We start from the raw sequence: 20,374 nt of genomic DNA, 5'->3' as shown, positions 1-20,374 counted from the left end.
CTTCCATGGAAACCTAAAGAAAAAGCAGCTTCCTAACAATTTATCAGGTTCAAATCACCCCCAATGATAGTTCCACCCAAGTTTACAGAGTTTTTACAAAAGTAAAATGAGGTAAAATCAAATTCAGGCTTTGTCAACTCATGAAGTTACCTCTCACAATGTCACCTATCCTCTAGGGACTTCACGCTTCTCAATCATAGTGAGGAAAAGCAGGTATTACAGATCTTTCCTTGTTCCTAAATATTCCACAGTATGCTCAAACAGAAGGACCATGCTAATAAAGTCTAAATCTTACTTGGCCCCAAGAATTGGATTATTATCTCTAATATGTCCATAGGTATTCATTAATTTAATCGTTTATAGAGTAAATGTTCTTGGGTACATACTGTGTGCCTATTTTTTTTTTGAGTGTGTCCTCTGTTCCTATGTGTTATTTAAGTCTTAACCCATTTAATCTTTATAACTATCCTATGAAGTATTTATTTATAACAATGAAACACAGTGAGTAATTTGTCTAAGATTATACAGATGTGTAGCAAAATCAAGATTAAGATCAGACAATGTCCATAGCCCCAACTCAACCTCAGTGCTTTGCTCAATAACCATCACATCATGTTTCCAGGGAAATTCCCCAGTACCTCTTAGAAGTTAGTAATTGACCAAGGCTGAAATGAAAGACTTAGAGTGCTATAGAATTCTGTGGTTTATGCTTTAGAATTCCAAGCCTATGTTTGAAGTCTAGTTACCACATGCTGGGTGACCTCAATTTCTCTGCACCTTTTTTCATCCATAATTAGAGATAAAATAATGTCTACCCATAGGGTAGTCATGAAGCATAAATACAACATTGAGGGCCCAAAAAAGAGATTCAGAGGAACACCTGGATTACTTTAAGGAAATGTTCTAGTGTTTTGGATGTTGGAAAGTATTTATAGATGCAGAACCCATCTTGACTTCAGCCATCTGATCACCTACTTTGAAGAAGTCTCTAGAGTCTAAGATATGCTAATTTGGAACTATAGGCATTTGAATGCTGGAATGCATTTTCAAGGAAGAGTGAATTCTTAGGGATTACCTATGTTCCCTAGAAACAACTACTAGGAAAAAGTGTGGACAATTACTATGCAAAACCATAGAGCATTCTAGAACTATTCACACTAGAAGGGAAGATAAGTTTCCTCTCTGATAGTGGCTTGCTGAATATTAAAATGTCCTGTGTTTTGTGTACCACCCATTGGTTGGATAATGATCTTCAACACTTCACAATCGCTGTGTTGGCACCAGAACAGCTCCACAAGGGAGATTAGCAAGACTATTTGTACTTTAATTGATTCCTTGAAACATTTCCTAGATAAGACGATTATTTGCATTTTCCTGATGGCTAATCCAAATGTAGACTTCTAACAGTTTGAATAAAAGACACACTGAGTTTGTGGCAGTGAAAAGTGAAAAGACAAAAAAAAAAAAAAAAAAAAAAAAAGGAGGAGGAATCACAATTCCTATTCCCATTTCTATATGCTAAGCGTCTTTCTCTTCCAAATAACTGTAACTATATAAACAATAAATATTCCGGACCATGGACCTGCAGTTTCAGAGCATGACAAGAATGGAGCTAGTTCAACATGGACGTGGGTTATAAATGAGATATGCTCAGAACCTACTACGCTGAAATTATATAGGGCAAGGCAGAATCTAAATCACAAGCGTGACTAACTCTTATTTGTTTTGTCGGGTTTATTTTATAGGGAGCAGACTTGGGTCCTCCGCGAGACATTGGGAGGGGCGGCCCTTGATTGAAAGCTGCTGAGGAGGAAACACTGAACCCCAGCGAATCAAACCCTGCCGTGGCCTTGTTTCAGATCCTGTCTTCCACGGAGCTGCTCCAACTCTCTCTACCGAAAAATTGACTGCGGCGCTTGCTTTTGAGCATTCCTGTGCTCGCAGTGAGGATATCAATGCCTGCACTCTGGCCACCCCCCAAGGCTGCCTGTCTCCTGGTTGACTTTGCACCTGCACTCAGGCTACCCCTGAGGAAGCAAAGTCAGCAGACAGACTCTCTGTTCCCTTTCTTTAGGGGCAGAGCACATGTTTTCCGAGCCACTGCTGCCTTCTGGATTACTCACGGGGCTTCCAATTCAGATCTTCTTCTTTCCTACTTCTTCTGGCCCTGGTAGAAGGAAGCCATTCCACCATGCTGTTCTTTTGAGCCCTCTCCCTGGGCCTCCCCGCTCAGTAGCCCAGCCCGAGTAGCCCACTCCAGAGGCACATGTGAATGCTGATGGCAAGAAAAAGCAGGGGGGAAGCAGGTAGTCCAGCCTGATGTGGGGACACATGGGATTTTGGAAATCAGCTTCTGTGAGGGACTCTTCTTCAGGAAGGGAGAGTTTTGCACATAGTGTGCCAGACAGCCTGGGATTACAGAGCCAAGAAACTCCCCAAGGAGCTCACCTTGGTGCCCTGAATCCTTGAGCATGAGTTCTTTCACAGCCTCTAAGGGGCCTGACTAGCTCTTACAACTTGGTAGTCAGTAATGCAGTATTCAGAGCCAAAGATAGGGTAAAAGGGGAAATTACTTCAGCAAATTGCTTCTTCAAGACTCAGTTTTCTTATCTGTAAAACAGGGAATAAGAATGCCACTTACCTCGCTGGGCAAGTATGACAATCAAATGATATAATGCATGGAAACTGCCTAACATGGGGCTGGAGGATAATAAAAAATAAATTTGTTCTTATTATTATTTTAAGATACCCTTCATATATTATTTCTGATCTTTTTAAAAACAAAACAAAACAAACCTTCAATTACAAATGGTACTAAATCCTTTGTACAAATAGGACATTATAGACAGACCAGACAGGTGACTTGCATCAAACTGAGTAACTGCTAAGTGGCAGAATCAGATCCACCACTCAGATCTGAGCTCCAGCATTCTGTCCTACTTCCTTCTGCCCCAGAGTTGCCTTGGCCACCATCCTGACTGAACTGTCAAGGCAACACCATACTAAGTCACTCTCCCCTGCTGGCTCTGTACTCAGCTCTAAGAACATATTCCAGCAAGGCTCGCTGCTAGACAAAGAAATGCCAACATGGACATGCTCATGAAATCCCTCTCACCGTAGAAACTGCCCACTTTGACAGGCATATTTTAGCAGGAAACAAGGTAGCTTGCTTTCCAAAGTGCTTGCTCCTGCATCTCATAACCAAAGGAGAGGAGCAGCAACAGTTTTTTGTTTTCTTTTTTTTATTGGCCCATAACCTTTCAGTTATATGAGTTTGGCATGAAATGACAGCTGTTAACACAGCAGGCCACCTCTTGGCATTCCAGTGATGGCTATATTAGTGCCACCACAGGGCCCAGGCTTGCCATAAGCCTTTCGTGAATCAAAGTGCCACTATTTTCCCCTTATAAAAACCACAAGATGGTATCCAGGCTGTGCTTTTCAATTTATATTGTTCTGCCGTGCAGCAGCAAGATCATGAATTTTAAGTGCCTACTGAGATTTGGTCCTGTAACTGCACCATGGGCCCAATGCCACAATGGGGAGAATGGTGCAAAGTAAGTATAATAGTGTTTTTACAAAAAAAAAAAAATCTGATTGCAATAAATCCTGAAGACTGAGGATAGATTCAGTTGAGGATTCTCATTAAATACTAATTCCCCCTTTTCCCCCTGTACTTGCTTCACCCTCTCATATATTATATAAATTTTACCTTACATGGCTCAGAATAGGACTAAAACATGCATCTTACTGCCTTCCAAAGATGCTGGTAATAAAAGGCAGAGATGGGGGATAAGATAGAGGAGAAAGAACTGGAGGCCAGTGTTGACCGTGGCTTCATGAATAATTCACATTCTGTCCCTTCAAGCCAAAGCTTCCTCCTAACTGTCTTTCTCAACTGATATTTCTGCAATCCTCCTAAATATCCGGCCTTGAAGCAATGAAAGCAAATCTTCAACTTGCCCCCCTGTTGCCACTCACGGTCAGTTGCCAGGTCTGTGGATACTTCCTTTACAATATCTCTCATCTCCAGCCTCTATTTTGACTCTCCAAGCTATTACTCTAGTGGAGGTCTTTATAATCTAAAAACTGAGTCATTATGATCATTAATTTGTGAGCGAGCAGATAAGACTTTAGCTCTGGATGCAAACAAATTCGGGTTCAAATGCTGGAGCAGACACTTACTAGCTGTGTCCCCTTGGACAAGTGACTTAACATTTCCAAGCCTCATCTGAAAAACAAAGATAACAATAACTAACTACCCCTCAGGGTGTAACAATGATCAAGATAATGTATGCCAAGTGATTACATTATTTTTGAGCAGTTTTGCATAATCAATTTCTTCCCTCTTTACTTTGCTCTATATTCCTCTTTTAATTTTCTCTTACTAGAATTAAGCAAAAATGAGGAAAGCTGTTTCAAAACCTAAATGAGGCATCAGAGAAACTCCAAAAACTGGTCTCTCAGTCAAGGTCTTTTACCATCAGACCCTTAAAGTCCTTCCAAACATGCCTCTCCCAACACCACTCCTCAGTAGTTCTCACCACATGACCTGGACACACATTTTTTCCCTAATCCACAGTTTGCACCATTATTCTTCTCCATCAGTCAAACACACATGTTAAGGGCCACTTTAAATCCAGCATCCTTTAAAAACATCTTTTTGATATTTCAACCTGCCTTCTTCACCAAACTCTGTAGTAGTTAACACCTATTTCCTGAGTTATTTATGCTACAAATCATATCCTTCCGACCTTGAAACTTCATCTTTCATGGGTTTATGTCCCATTTTTGTTCTTCAATGAGAATATCCACCTTACAGGTAAAACTTCCTTAGAATAAAGCCTTTGGGTTCTTCAGGAACTAATTTTCTTTTGGATGTAGTTCAAATGCATGCATCTTGCATGACACTGAGATTGATAAATTTGGAAACAGGGTTTTTGTGTGTGTGTGTGTTTGTTTGTTTTTAGTTGTAGATGGACACATTACCTTTGTTTTATTTATTTATTTTTATGTGGTGCTGAGGATCAAACCCAGTGCCTCATATCTGCTAGGCAGGTTCTGTACCACTGAGCTAAAACCCCAGCCCCAGAAGTGTTTCTAAACAATGTGAATCAGAAAGGACCCAGAAAAGAGTGGGAAAGCTCCAGTGTCCTTGATCGTGTCCTGGAAATAGCTGATGCAAAGCCTATAGTGAGTATCTCAGCGACAGGCTCTTTTTAATGCGGAGGAAATTTCTCCCTGGTGCCTGAAGCAGGTTCCTAAGCATCCCTTAGGCTATGGCCATATGTGAATAGAGACAGAATCCTCATCTAATGGGGCAGAGACCAAGGAGCCATAATCCACTAAGGAAGGATCAAGGAGAGAGAACACATCCCAGGTGACATCCATGGACCTCCCATAGTATTCCTATTTCTGATCATGTTGTTTGAGTGGAGCCAGAATTAATTGGGATGAATAAGAAACAAAGAGGCTACTGGCATGGGAATGGATTCTAGTTTACAGAAGATGAATCATCCCCATGCTTTGTGTCCTTCTATCCTTACTCAAAATTGAACAATAGAGTGTTTACCAATTGACAAGCACAAAGTCAAGTTCTTCATTCCTGGAGACCACTGACTGTTGAACCCAGATCACCAGAGGTTGAGTGAACTCAAAACCAAAGATATCCTGGCAAGTCAGTGCCAGAAACTGGAGAAGCTGTGTCACAAAGGGATCAAAGGCACATACAGGAAGGTCACTGGGACATATAGACATAAAGAATCAGAAACCAAGCCTCACAACCAGGAGGATGAAGCAAGCTCATGAGAGTTGTTGGTATTATTGCCAACTTCTTCATCATCAGCAGCAGAGGTCTGTAGTCCCCTCTCTGAACTCCTTGGCCTTGAATGTTTTTTGGAATTTGTAATTTTGGGATTTTAGATACATTAATTAAATTGATTTTATCCATTAACATTTCTGCAGCAAATTATATTAAGTGGAATTAGAGCCAATAAATAGCCTCATGTCAGCTCAGGTCAGATTTTCTACCAAATGGGTTTTGACACCAATTTACAAACAAGGGAAAAAAAAACATTTTTTTTTAAAGAATTTTGGTGACTTTCAGAATTACAAGTGAGAGATTGTAGATGAAGAGAAGATTTATGAAGTAGCAGGCACTTGTGAGAGCCTCCATACACCTGCTGGATTGAGGCCCTGGGTGGGTGACAGCCTTCCCACAGTCATCTGAGAACTAAGTTACAATCTGCAAAACCACAACTATGGGCAGGTTAGGATTTGACTATAAGGATCCCACTATCCTCAACTATGCAGAGTCACAGGGCAGGGCCATGTAAATCCAGATTTCTAAGAAAAATTTGGTTTGATGTAGATCTAACTAAACTACATTCTGAAGTCTGCATTCATCTCATATGACTATTCTATTGGCTCTCCGTTATCTCTGGGTACTTAGAAATTCTTTATTGATGACTTTGGGTTGTAGTTTTCTCACTAGTGACTATTTTCTTCTAATGCCGAATTTAAGGAACATCTAAAGTTATTTTTAAAACTATTTTGATTCCACAACATCACCAGCAATTACCTGGGCCTACACTATCATGAAGTCTGCAAGATAGAATTTTATTTTAGAAAATTAATATTTTTAAATGATACAAGCAAAAAAAGAGATCCTGTGGATCTCCCTTTATTTTGGAGATCATATTTATGTGTAACTATTACAGAAGTGCAACCAGACAATACAGGCCTACCCAACCAAGCAGAGACAACCTTACCAACAGACATCACCATCTTCCCAACAAACAGGTACCTTCAGAGCTCTATGGCATTGTCAGGTGAGTGGCCTTGGCTCCCAGACTCAGAACCATGGCCATTGATGTCTATCATTCAGACATTCTGTCATGATGACCAAGTCAGCTGAAAGCATGTGGGGAAGGACAGGAATACAGACAGAGGAGAAGCAGAAACTACCCACTTTCCTCACTTTCTCTCTGCTGCCTACTTTCACAGCCCCCTGGACCATCAGTGACCTAGCTTCTGTAACCAGGTATTATCCCGAGCAATTTAAAAAGCAGCAATCCCCTGGGGATTTATCAACCAGAAACTTCTCCATGTTCCATGGTGCTCCAAATCCCTCTTGCAAGTGATCAAGTCTCTTTAGGGAAATAAATGTCTATTCTTTCCCAAGTGTTGTTTTTTTCCCAGAAGGGAAATAGTTAAGTCACTTGCCACATCTCTCTTTGAACTTGAATGCCCTGGGGTGGGGGTGAGGGGGTGGTTGGTTTCTCATACTTGAACCTGCTAAAATTCAGTTTGGAGAAAGGATAGTTAGATTGGAGAAAGAAGGAGCAGTCCTCTATCTAATGAGTGTGAGGATTTTCACTTGACTCCTGTTAATACTAATGAGGGTGATCTGCCAAAATCCTTGTGCACTGAAATGAAAATATATGCTTTCATATAGAGATTTCCTGTTACACTGTTGATAATTCATTGTATGATGTGATCAACTTATACTATAATAATGGCACTTATACATCACACTTTGAAGATGCTTTTTATTGACTTAATGTGAATATTATTGCCATCGTTTATTACAGAGAAGTATCTTGTAGTAATTGAAATACAATATAGTGTCATTAATCATCCTGAATGCAAAATGTTAACTTTAAACTGGTCACACTGTATTAAATGCTCCTCTAACCATAAAGCAATTTGATTTTCAAGTCTGTAGAAAACATTTTCAAGCAGGATGTTTAGGATTTAGTATAACTAGAACTTAGAACACATCTCTGTATTAGTTTTCTTTAACAGAAGTAAGCTCCATGACTGCTTGGTAGATTCTCCCTTCCATTGTGAACTCACTGGATAAAATGATTAAAGTTGCTTTCATACAACCAGAGACAGGACTGTTTTCCCCTCTCTCTATGTTGACCTTGAGAACTGGTTATCCATATTTTTAATATGTAACTCACTAGAACTTTAAATTTAAAAAGTTGTACTGTCAGACCAAAAAAAAAGAAAAGAAAAAAGAAAATGAGATAGAAGGATAATAAGAGACCTCTGCCCAGGTGTCATTCTGTTGTATTCTCTTCCAAAAGCTCCATTTGTTATCAAGTGGTGCATGAGACTGACATTAGATTTTATAGGTCAAATGATTTTGTGGTCTCAAGTTTCTTCTTATAACTGGACGTGACTAATAAAAAATTGCAAATGAAAAACATAGGTAGAAAAATTTCCATTTCCTGTTTGGGCTAAGAAATTAAGGCACTTAGAATGCGAATATGCCAATTTTTTTTTACAAAAATCTCTAAGGGATATACAAAGGGAAACTTATGGTATGATTTTAGATATAATACTAAGTTTGGAATGAAGAAGAATTTAAGTCCATCTTTAACCTGCCTTTTATATCAGAAGGTATTTCTTAGCCATATGACAATTTATCTACATCATCAAGTAGTACAACTTTAAGAAGCTGCTTCTTTTATTCCAATCATTTATAAAAATAACTCACTGGGTGGTACTTTTCTTATTTAAAAAATGTATACTATAATTCCATTTTTTTGGAGCAGTGTTTTTTTCATGATAGAAGTATATCTACTAGTAATAGATAATCCACAAAATACAAAGAAGAAATTAAGGCACTTAGAAATGCCTCAAGGCAATATTTTCAAAAGCCTTTGTAACCCTTATGAAAGATGCAGAGAGACATTAAAATGCTTGTTGAGGACATTTCCTTTCCTTTTCACTTGATACAAACTGATAAGCAATTTAGGACCCTCTGTGTGTAAGGCACAGAGTGATTCTATGTCATTTCAGATTTGACTTTTGTCAGTAGCCTTTCTCTTCATAGGTGCATTTATTTTTGACCAATTTGCAAAGAGATTAAAATGAAAATGTATGAAGAGTCCCAGAAGGTAGTCTGCTTTGAAAAGCTGTTTACTTGCCTTGGGCATGGTTTGGGAGGGTAAAGGTCAAGGATGAGTCATGAGAAAGCCCCAGGGCTGTCCATTCAGACAAGCTCAATGCACTTTCATCTCTCTCTGTTTTTGTTGACACCAGCTGTGTCTACCTTAATCCTCCCTGTGCGTTTACATCTTTTTTCTTAATAATCTATATGCAAACCCTAGAAAGGGGGCATGTGCCGAATAGAATAGAAAGTAATGGTTGGGGAGCAGGTGATGGGGAGAAAAGGCAAGGGAAAAGAAGTATAATGGGAAAAGAAGTATAATGGGAAAAGAAGTATAACAGATTCCTTTTAATAAAATGTCAGAGAACCCAACAGCACATCTGACAAGACTTGGTTTGACTTGGAGCATCAGTGGGAGCTGTGATTCTTAAACATTACCCAATACCCAAAACAAAGGAATGCGAATATGCCAATTTTTTTTTTTTTACAAAAATCTCAAAGTGCTTCCCACAAATCATCTTTAAGTGTGACAGATGAAAATACATTTCATGACTTTGAAGCTTTTAAGGAACAGAACTATTAAATCAACCCACATAGCAGATTATTTGATTGTATGTTTCCAATAAACAGTACTATAGAGGGGGTTGTGACTAAATCACTCCCCTTTCCTAAAACATATAGGCGGAGGTGAAGTTGTGAAAAGAGGGTGACAGAAGGAACATCACTGCATCCTGATCAAATTTCTTGGTCAAAAGGAATATATGGATGTACTGTCAAGAGAAGAAGGAAGAGTTTGAGAACAGAGAACAAGAACAAAACCAAACAGTCTTAAAATATACACCACTATGGACTACTACTATCTACACTGGCACAGCCGTGGGTGATAATGCCTGGTGGCAGCCCCACCTGTGGAAAGCCGCAGGTTGGAACCCTGTGTTGAGGTTTATAGAAAAAGCGGTGCTGATGCTGTGATCTGCCAGGAAAAACCAGGGGCAAGGAAAACATCAAAGGCAGAGACTACCCTAGCAACACCGAGGGAATTTTCAGCATATGATTACTTCATTTCTCTTGCAAAGGAGAAAAAAAAAATCTTTAATATGACCACCAAAGTGGGGGTGGGGCGGGGAAAGGAAGGCAGGGTCACTTCTCCAGAGAGACAGCCCAGGCTGGGGGTGATGGGTAAGGCTGGGATGCGGAGTGCCTGGCAGTAACCCCTGGCAACAGCCATTCCCAGAACAGCTGTCAAGCAGTGACTTAAATGGATGACCCAGTGCAGGGTTTGTTTTTATTTGGTTGCATGTTTTTTAACCCTGATACATGGCTTTAAACACCAAGGGACTCTTTTTTTTTTCTTTCTTTTTTTTTAAGAAGAAAGAAGCTGGCATATATTTTAGGTTCAGAAGGCATCTTTTTTTTTTTTTTTTTTAAGTACCCAAGGGAAACAACTTCACTGCCATAAGAACCAAAGAACTGCTAAATATATTACCCTTAAAAGCCCAAAGCCCCAAATTTAGTACATGCCTTGTACAAGCACTATCATTTTAATTAATGCTTTCTGCTGGTTTTAAGAAAATAGTGCTTTAAGCACCATCTCTCTCCTCCTTGCCTAGCCTGATAGTCAGACTACCTGGATGTGAACCCTAACTCTTTCATCATTTATTATAATTTGAAGCAACTGTGGACCCTCTCCACACCTTAGTTTGTTCCTCTACAAAATAAAGAGTGATGATAGGACTTACCTCTAGCAAAGGTAGAAGTAATTAGTGCAGGTGAGGCATGTGGCACACTGCCTGGCTCTGGATTAGCATCCAGCACAAGTTAGCCAGCAATTATTACTGTTTCTTACCATGTCTTAGTAAACACAAAATGCTGTGAATTGTATGATATGTTACTATTATTTTATGTATCAGTAAGAAAAAATTGATACTCATCAACTCTAACACATGCTTTCTTACAGTTCATTTTACACTTCTGCAAAAGTCCTTCTACACTTCATAGACATGTATTTTTATCATAGATCACACTTGTACATACATTAAAAGGTAAATGTAAGCTAAATAATTTAATGCATTCCTGAAACTATTTAGCCTTAGAGTCCAATTCACCTGAATTTCTTCTTGAGCTATCAAAGCTCTGCACCAAGACCACCAGGGAACACTGCTGATCATACAAAACTGGGTTTATTAAACTTGCTGAGCAGGAAAAAGTTCCAGCTTGGCAGGGTTTCAACATTCTGAAAGGGGAGGCAGAGAGGGGCACTTATGGTATTTTTCCAGGTGTGGGGGTGGTCTCAAGGTGGCTTGGAGCAGAAATAAGTGAGGACTGGGTAGGGATGGGTCCAAATGTATAACAAAGAAGAGCTTTTGCAAGTCAGTGTTCTTATCTTGGAACATATAGGGCTGATGTCAAAACCCTTCAAACTTAATTTGCTATTCATGTCATGGTTCACATGATTTATCTGCTTTGCCAATCTTACAATACAGTTTTGCAAGTTGTGATTTCTGCTTTAATTCTGACCCTTGTCATCAACATCCACATCTTTCCACCCAACGTTCTGATCTGTGCCATTAGGAGCGCTGATGACGCAGAACAGCTATTGCCTCTGGTTGTCCTCTGTAGTAGCTGGCAGCCACTCTGAAAGTTTCAAGGCCCCCTTGCCTTACTGACAACTACATCAAAACTGTTCCCGGATGATGTTGATTTCAATATGTTTCCTGATTTCAGAATTGACAAAATGCAAAAAAATCGTGCAACACACAATCCATGCGATAGCGTAATAATTTGATGAAAAGAAAGTCTAATTTTCATCCTGACAAGTAAAATCAATCACATGTTTAAACTCTGATTAGAGAACTAGTCAATGCTGGAAAATAACTATAAAGATGTGTCATAAAATTTTTGAGCAGCACAAGAATATTTATCTATGTATGGGAAGGTCCTAATGACCCCTGTCTCAAGTCTCATGGAGGAGTAATGTTTGTTTTGTTTAGAGCTTTATAATGTTATCATTAGTTTTACTTCCCCGAATTAGTAATTTCCTAATTTTTAGAGTCTTCTTTTTTTAAAAAAACAGGGAAGTTATCTTCTCTCAGAAGAAATAATCTGACCCATATATACAAGAAATATTTGACGTATTTTACCTCTGGAATTGCTATGCCATTGGATGACACTTGAAAAGATGATACTCAAATGCACATTTCTTAAAGTATATTTTTATTTTTAATTGATCCATAGTATTGTACATATTTATTCAAAGATGCACTAGTAATTGAACTTTTTCATAACAAAATGGATTTGAACTTGGCTCCATTGTAACTCACTGAACAGGCCCAATGGTAGCTCCAAGAAGATAAGTCCAGAAGCAAGCAATCGATTAGGACCCTGACCTTTGGTCTCATAATTTCCAAAAAATGGTGAGTGTGTATGCATATGTGTGTCTGTCAGTGTGCTGGGTGGGGATGCAGAAGGAGAGAACTTGGAAATCTGTTTATGTTGTCGATATCATGCTTTCCTCTGAAAGATTACCCCACATGTCAGGCTTAAAAGTAACAGATACTTTGCCTTATGATTGACGTGGTTCAGGGAAGACTGTTCGTCACCAAGATTATAGAGCTTTAGAGGTCCCACATGGCTAACAGATGTTTGGGCTCCATTCGCTCCATAATTAATAGTAATTCAAATTAAAATGTTTCTAAGTTAGAAATAGATTTTGATTTCTACAACAACATTCTGACTTCTCCATGACTATATTGACACTCTTTTTGCCATATCAAAATTTTTGGTTATTTTCTTTTTCCAACAAGAGAAATGTGAGCTGCCCCTGCATACTAATGTCCTGAGCATATTCCTGTGTGCCTGCTGGGAAATCCTCACTGGGTGGCATCTTGGTTTGCTTCTGGATCAGGAAATGCTTTCAGCTTTAGTCTGTACAGAATGGAGATGTTGGAATAAAACTGTGAACGTTTTTTTGTGTTCATTTGTGAGCAAATCCTTCCCCTGCCCCTTTTCTAACCCAGTGTCAAATGGGTTGTTTCTCAAAGTACAATTCAGATTTTCTTTACTGCAGATTATTCACTCTGTTGGGTTTCTTTATCTGAAATTATCCTGGGGAACCTTTGTGTTTGAAGCACAAAATGATATGAAAAGTCAAGTTTAAAAAAAAAAAAAAAAGGCAAACCTAAAAGCTGAAGGCGGGTGTTGGAAGCAGAAAAATCATTCCTTGAACTCCCCAGGAGTTGATCAAAGAGACAGCCATAAATTGCAACAAAGGCAAAGATCTACTCTGCTCTGAAAGCCAGCCAGAAACACTGGAAATGTTTCATTATTTATTTCATTAATTCTGTGATAGCAATCTCTTCTGACAAGATTTGCAAATCTAATCATTTATTAATGAAACGTGTCTGGTGGATTGTGCCCAAGACCTTCTTTAGGTCCCAGCTTCTTGTATGACCGAAGCCTTTCGCTAATTGCCAGCTTGTTGTCTTGCTATATAATGTGACACTGGACTTTCCAAGATCCTCACCAGAGATCTGTCTTTCTGAGTGCACAGGCATATCCAACATGGCCGCCAGGCTCCAAGGACCAGCACAATGGGCACTTTTTAGGATGCATACAGCAGACCTGGTTTCTTCTTCTCCTGGAGAGCATTTTTCTGAGAGTGCCATGAAACCCTGTGTGTGTGGTTTTAAGTCATAATGCAATCAGGAAGGAACAATTAAACTGCATTTGCAGCATTGTTGCTCACAAGGATGCACGTACGGTTAACCTGACTCTTGACTAAGACATTGATTTTTCCTGGAAATATCTCTGTGGTTTCAGATATTTCCAAAATCTCAGCCTGTTTCCTTGGCGACCGGCTAAGCTTTATTCCCTATGAACCAACGTGGCATGATTCATCAGTAAACAGCGAAGCAGCAGCCACCCAACTTACAGGCTTCCTAAAGATTTCCTGGAAAGCGATCCCTGCCCTGAGCTGTTTCACAGGCTCCGTTGTTGATATTTCACAGAGCGCGGCTAAAAAAAATAATAAAAGTCCCATAACCGTGTGCATGGGGAACAACAGCGTTTATGGAGATAATGAAATGCAGAAATGAAAACCCCTCAGCAAAGCCCCTTTAGATGTGCCTAAGCTCTGTTCATTAATCTGTGATAATTAGACTTATTTGCAGAGGTTAACAGCAGTGGCACATGGTAATTAAGCACATCCTCTCTACCAGAGGGATCGAAAATGCTTCTCATGTGACACATGTCCGGTCTTCAGGACATTTTATATTTGTTTTACAGCTCAGGTTCCCGACAGGAGAAAGGAGTTATATTTTATATTGCCATGATCAGAATCTACTTCCTATAATGAGAAGCAACAACATTATTTCAGTTGTAAACTCTGGGTTGAAAGTGACCTACAAATAGAACCATCACCTCCATCACTGACTTGCTGGATTATCTTGGGTAAATTGTTGAAGTCTTTTGCCTTCATTTTCCCCATCTGTAAAATGGGGATGACGACACCTCCTTTGGGATATTGTGATAATTTAAAAATGACAATAGAAAGAGCTAACAACATTCATTGAACACTTACAGTATGCTCTGTGCAACTCTAAGCTCTTCGTGCATGCCCATAACATCTCATCTTATAAATGAGGAAATAAGAGCATAAGAGATTGAATAGCTTTTCCAATACCAAACTTTGGAAGTGAATAATTTAGTTCACTTTGAGACATTGAATCTCTTGAGAGCAAACTTCCCCAAAGTAGACACAGGATCACTGTTTTAAAAATGAATTTCCTTCTTTTCTCTGGAACAACTTTACCCTTGGCAACAGTCCTCATTTGGGTTTATGCTAGATATAGTGGCATACTCCTAACTATGAAAGACTCCATTAATAAAGAATTACTGAAATGCAGAAATAAGATGCTCCACTTCTCCGGTTTTACTAATTGCACTAAATGAGGCAATATATGCAAAGCTCTTGGTATGGTGCTTGGTGCATACTAAGTGCTCAATAAACAGAAGCCATTATTAATATAATTGAAGTGAATATGCAGAGGAGATACCTACCTACAGTATGCACAGGAAAAAGGGGTGATTCATGTCCTGGCGGGACAGAGCAGGGTGGGTGACACTTCATCTTCTTATTCAGAACAACATACAGTTGAAAACTTGTGAAGTTTCTTTCTGGAATTTTCCACTTAATATTTTCAGATTGCATTTGGCTGTGAGTAACGGAAACCTCAGAAAGCAAAACGGTGGAAAAGGAGGGAATACAGTATTCCAGATTATAGTCATCCCTAAATTGTACAGTAGGATTTTGATACATTTCAATAAGAAAATAACTAGGTAGTTTACAATGTTAAAAAGAAAGAAGGAAGAAAGGAGGTATGAAAGGAAGGAAGAGAGGGAGGGAGAGGGTAAGGAGGGAGGAAAGACAAAGGAAAGAAGCAAGCAAAGAAGGGAACCTAGGAGATTTATCTTAAAAAGTAACCAGACTTTTCAGCCCTCAAATCCTGGACAGCTGAATTGAAAAGGCCTCCTGTCTTAGGAAGGAGGGGGGGTTTGCTTGTGTTGTAAAACACCACCAGACCAACTAGGAAACAATAATGAGGTTTAGCTGCCCTTGCCCCAAGACAGGGTTCATTTTGAACTAGTGCATCAAGATAGCTGGCATCTGTTACCTTGCGCCTTACGCATGCCGTGGGTGAAGCCACACTCATGCTTCTCACACACAGTCTGGAGTACAGATCTCAGCAGAGAAATGAGAGCCCCATGCCTGAGCTTGGCTGATTTTCCACACACAGCTGGTACATTCATTAGCAGATCTTGACTCCTCTCCCTACACCAGCGTGCAAATGGGCAGGATGGCACTTGTTTTCCCAAATCTTTTTTTTTTCTTTCTTTGAGGGTAGTGTTGGTGATGGCAGGGCTTTAAAAAGACACTTTCTACAAAGAAAATACTTTGCAGCACCCAGGCAAGAATTAAAGGAGTTCTAAGGAGTAATCTAGAAAGTTCCACTTGGCCCTATTCAGGGACAAACCATTCCAACACTTTCCATGTGGTTGCTGAGAACAGAAGGAGACCTCCCCTTGACTGCTGGCTTACTCTAACCTCACCTTTGTCAGTTCCCGCCTGGCTTTCTCCCGTAAGAGCAACCTCACCTTCAGCTCCTGGCATGCAGACGCTGTGTTATATAAAACAGCAACCCTGAAGCCAACACAGCCCTGGCTACCTCAGCTTTTTGGAGAAGGAGGAGAGAAGTAGTTTTCTGAAGTGGGCTAGCCAGGCACAGTGACACAGGCCTGTAATCCTAGTGACTAGGGAGGCTGAGGCAGGAAGCTCTCAGGTTCGAGGCCAGCCTTAGCAACTTAGTCAAAAAATAAATAAAAACAAAAAAAGGACTGGGGTATAGTTCAGTGGTAAAGCACCCTGGGTTCAATTTCTAATACTGCAAAAAAAAAAATTGTAAAATCAAGTGGGCTAACAGGCACTAAATGGGGTATTTTTGGAGAGGTTTTCCATGCCTACATTGACAGGAAACTCATGAGTACCACAGGATGGTGGCATAAGAGTGCCCGCTCTGTTCAAGATAACTAGGTAGTTTTCAAAATAAAACTAGGTAGTTTTACAGTGTTAAAAAGAAAGAAGGAAGAGAGGGAGGGAGAGGGTAAGGAGGGAGGAAAGACAAAGGAAAGAAGCAAGAGCGGGCACTCTTATGCCACCATCCTGTGGTACTCAGTCAACCTACAGGAAGGCCACTGGTTGGGACTGAGCCCCAGCACAAGATCCAATAGACCAAACCAAAATGGAGTCACTCATGCTGAAGATCCACCCCCAGGCCAATCTAAGTTGTTGTCAATCTCTAAACAGGCCAAGGTCAGCCAGCATGAGAAGGAAGTCCCCTCTTCTTTAACCTTTACAAGAAAGTACCTTTGAATTGACCAACCCTCCTTTGTTCTGTTTTTACTTTCTTCAACCCTTTTCTATACAGCCAACCTCCCTTGCTCAGCTCATCGGAACACTCATTCTCTAATAGAACGGCTGTTGCCTGACTCTACAATTGCAACTGAAAGCCAATTAAGACCTTGAGATTCGATTTGATATAGTCTTTTTGATAAACCCATTGTAGTGGAACTATTTGAAATACACACACACACACACATATACATTTATATATATATATATATATAAATTTCTTCAGATTGTCTAATTTCCACCACATGAAACAATCTTTCCATTTTCCTTTCATTAATCAACCAGAGTATAAATTCTTGCCTTTACCTGCTCCTCCAACCCTTCTTCCCGTTTAATAACCTTTCATCTTAAAGATCCCTTTTCCATCAGACAATAGATCTGATGATGTAAAGTAAGAGCTCTTTGTAGCCCGAGCTCCACACAGATGAAGCTGGAAGGGATATTGTGAAAGTAGTTGTGTGTCTTGGGGTTGAATGAAGAGAAACTAAGCTGGAATGACAAAGACTGAAAGAGCTAGAAAGAGATTCCTCTTGTTAAAGTAAATTAATTAGTTGGATTTATATGAGGAGACAGAAGGGAAGAAGCCAGGCGGTGTCCCATATTAATAACTCCCTTGGGAGAAGCCAGATTGGATTGAAAGCGAAAGACAAGGAGGGAGGGGCCCCCGTGCTACCTTGGAGGAGAAGGGCCCTGGTTTTCCTCTCTTTGCACTCCATCACCCCCACAGACACAGACACACATCCCCATCCTGACATGAAAATGATGTCATCTTTCTTCTTGACTCACCCACCAGACTACATTAATCCCCTGCAGTGTGAGGGCCAGCAGGAGGCTGCTTCAGGGACTTCAGGCCTGTGAATAAATGATGACCCAGTGGTTAGGGGCGGCAGCCGAGATACATTCAGGATGCATTAAAGCAATTAGCTGGAAGAGGAGTGAAAGCGCAATTTCCAATCCCCAAGAAGGACCAGGCCATGCCTGGAAGAGGGTGAGCAACTCTACAGCTTAAGGCTGGTAAGAGGCACTTAGCAAAGTGGCTGCCCAGTAGAAGTGTCGAGTCTCACCCCCTTGGCCTCATTTGCTACTAGCACCATTGAGGGGGATTTTATAATCCTGGGAACCATGAAACAAATTATTTTTGCAAATCAAGAACACTAGAACCAGCCTTTTCACAGCTGATTCCAAATCATGGTTTGCAAACTGATGTCCCCCTTGGCTGCATCTGGCCCTGGGTGCTTTCTGCCTAGCCAAACCATTTTTAAAATATTGACCCGTATTTGGGGGCCAATATTTTTAAAACTCATAAACATGGATTTCTAGATTGTGTTAGAAATCCAGGAAGTCTAAAGATTCTGGGTTGGCATGCCTGCATGCTAGAGCATTGGCTTTCCTCCTTAAGGAGTCTCATGTTCTCTAGTTTGCCACAGTCGCCACCACTCCCTGTTATCTTACTCCCTTCCCACATCACTCATTTACACTTACCTGTGCCCCTGTGGAGCACTCAAGTCAGTGACCTCTCCTTTGCCTGGCTTCTGAGCTAACTTCAACCAGAAATACAAGGTTAACTTCTATAGCTGCCAAGCACAGTTTGCACACAGCCCCTTCTCATTCCCTCCTCCCCAAAGGTTCACCTCTACCCTTGCATGAGGGCCTGCTATAAACATGGCCACAACTCTTTACAAGGCTGCCACCTTCATGGATGCAGAGATGCCTTTCTGAAGTATACACACTTAGCCATCCCTACCTGGGTGCGGTAGAGCAGCCATGAGAACAAAGGGGTATCTGAACAGGATTTTAGATTCAGCAGATTTGGACAGTGTCGATGCCCACTAGAATAAGAACAGCCAAGAATGTCACAAGCTAAATAAAATGCCAGCCAAAGCAGCCTGAGATCCAGAAGCTGCTTGGCATATTTGTGATACTCACTTCACAGTGTGATGAGATGTGAGAAATAGCCCTTAACATATAAGAACAGCCTAGCCAGGCCTCCAATTCTGATCCCTCTTAATAGGCACTAGACCCTTCTTTCCATGATGCTCTTTGCTTCTTTAAGGCAATACATCTTTATCCTGCTTTTTGTTCTTGATCAGATGAATTTCCAATCAGAAATGTCAGTTCAAAACAAAACAAAGAGCTCCTATGACTGAAAGGAAACCAAATCACGCATCTTCTATGAAGCTTCCTCCTCCTTCCCACCCTCCTCCAAACCCACAGATGCTTTTCTCACTTCTTGCTTTCCGTCTCTCTTCTCCTCCCCAATCACTTAACCCAAATGGGAATGAAGTGCTAAGTGGCCGCTACCTCCCTCCTCTCAGCTGTGCAACATTTGGGCACTTCTAAAAGGCACCTCCCAGCCTGCGATTGGCACCAGAGCCCTCTGTTAGCAATCCCGTTCCTTAAAATTAAAGGACAAAGCATGTGTTTAAAAGATAGCGGAGAAACCTGTGTGACTACTAAGTCCCCCAAAAGATCATAACAGACTGCAGTAAAAAGTACCTGGTATGGGTCAGAAAATGAATAATTCAAACTTTCTTCACATGCTGAATTAACCTTGACTTATTTCATGCTTCCCCGCCCCCATCACGCTGACTTTTGCTTCTCTCTGGGCTGAAGTTGGTTGGAGTCATCCAAGTGTGCATTTTAATCCCTCCTGGAAACTTCTTCTGCTCTATTTGGATCACAGAACATGAGAGCCATTGGATAAGTATGTGCTCGCTGCCCTGCAGGAAGGGGTGTCATGGGGAAGCCTGCGGTGACAGGGGCTTGGGGCATCAGCCACGCCCATGTAAAATGACCATCAAATGTCCTTCCACTAATATTGGCAGCCAGAGGCTAAAGCCATTTAAGATTTATGAAATGTCACTGTTTCTATTTTTGCAACACTAATTTTTCTTTAAGGAGTCATTTTTCCAGCTTCCTCACTCCCATTACCAGCATCAGCAACCACCGCCTCCTTCACCCCACCAGGAAAAGAAAAATCTTTCTTTTTGGACTCAGCCCTTGGGAGACAGCAGAAGAGACACTTCTATCTGCTTTAAGGTTGCCTCGTATCCCACAGCATAGAGTGTGCAGTGTCATTTGCTAGGCACAAAGCCATCTGGGGGAGCAAGGTCTGTGACGCATGAAAACTCAATTTGCAACCAAGTTGTACTCACAGCCCCCCCACCCCCACCATGAGCTTGCAAAGACAGTGGAAGCCAATCAGGAGATTCAAGTGCAATACCAATTAAAAGCAGGATACGAACACACCTGTGTATGGTTATGCTCTAAAATACATACTGTGTGTCTTAAAGGTGAGGTCATGGATGATGATACACACAGAGGCAAAGAGGCATCTGGGTTTTGCCTGTAAGAACCCTATTCTCATCACTATGGAAAGCCTAATTTCTATATGGATGTTGTCAGCATGGTTAAGAGAGCTTCGGGCAATGACGGAGATGTTCCACATCTATACTGTCCAATGTGATAGCCACCAGCCACATGTGGCTACTGAACACTTGACTTGT

General features: G+C 40.7%; 1 long non-coding RNA gene across 2 annotated transcripts; it reads right to left on the bottom strand.

Moving 5' to 3' along the window:
* Positions 1-12,142: 12,142 nt before the first annotated feature.
* LOC139707706 (uncharacterized) lies at positions 12,143-19,558 on the bottom strand. 2 transcript variants are annotated; one of them, XR_011709168.1, is made up of 4 exons: positions 19,365-19,558; positions 17,659-17,720; positions 14,960-15,131; positions 12,143-13,572 (listed from the first exon to the last, which is right to left on the bottom strand). It is a non-coding gene; the product is annotated as an uncharacterized lncRNA (long non-coding RNA). The 2 variants fall into 2 exon arrangements; XR_011709167.1 differs by lacking the exon at positions 19,365-19,558 and adding an exon at positions 18,795-19,026.
* Between the last annotated feature and the right edge of the window lie 816 nt (positions 19,559-20,374).

Source organism: Marmota flaviventris, chromosome 11, assembly GCF_047511675.1.
Source record: "Marmota flaviventris isolate mMarFla1 chromosome 11, mMarFla1.hap1, whole genome shotgun sequence".
In the NCBI taxonomy this organism is placed as follows: Eukaryota; Metazoa; Chordata; class Mammalia; order Rodentia; family Sciuridae; genus Marmota; species Marmota flaviventris.
Note: the sequence above shows the minus strand (reverse complement) of the source record. Positions and strands in the feature narration are given on the sequence as shown.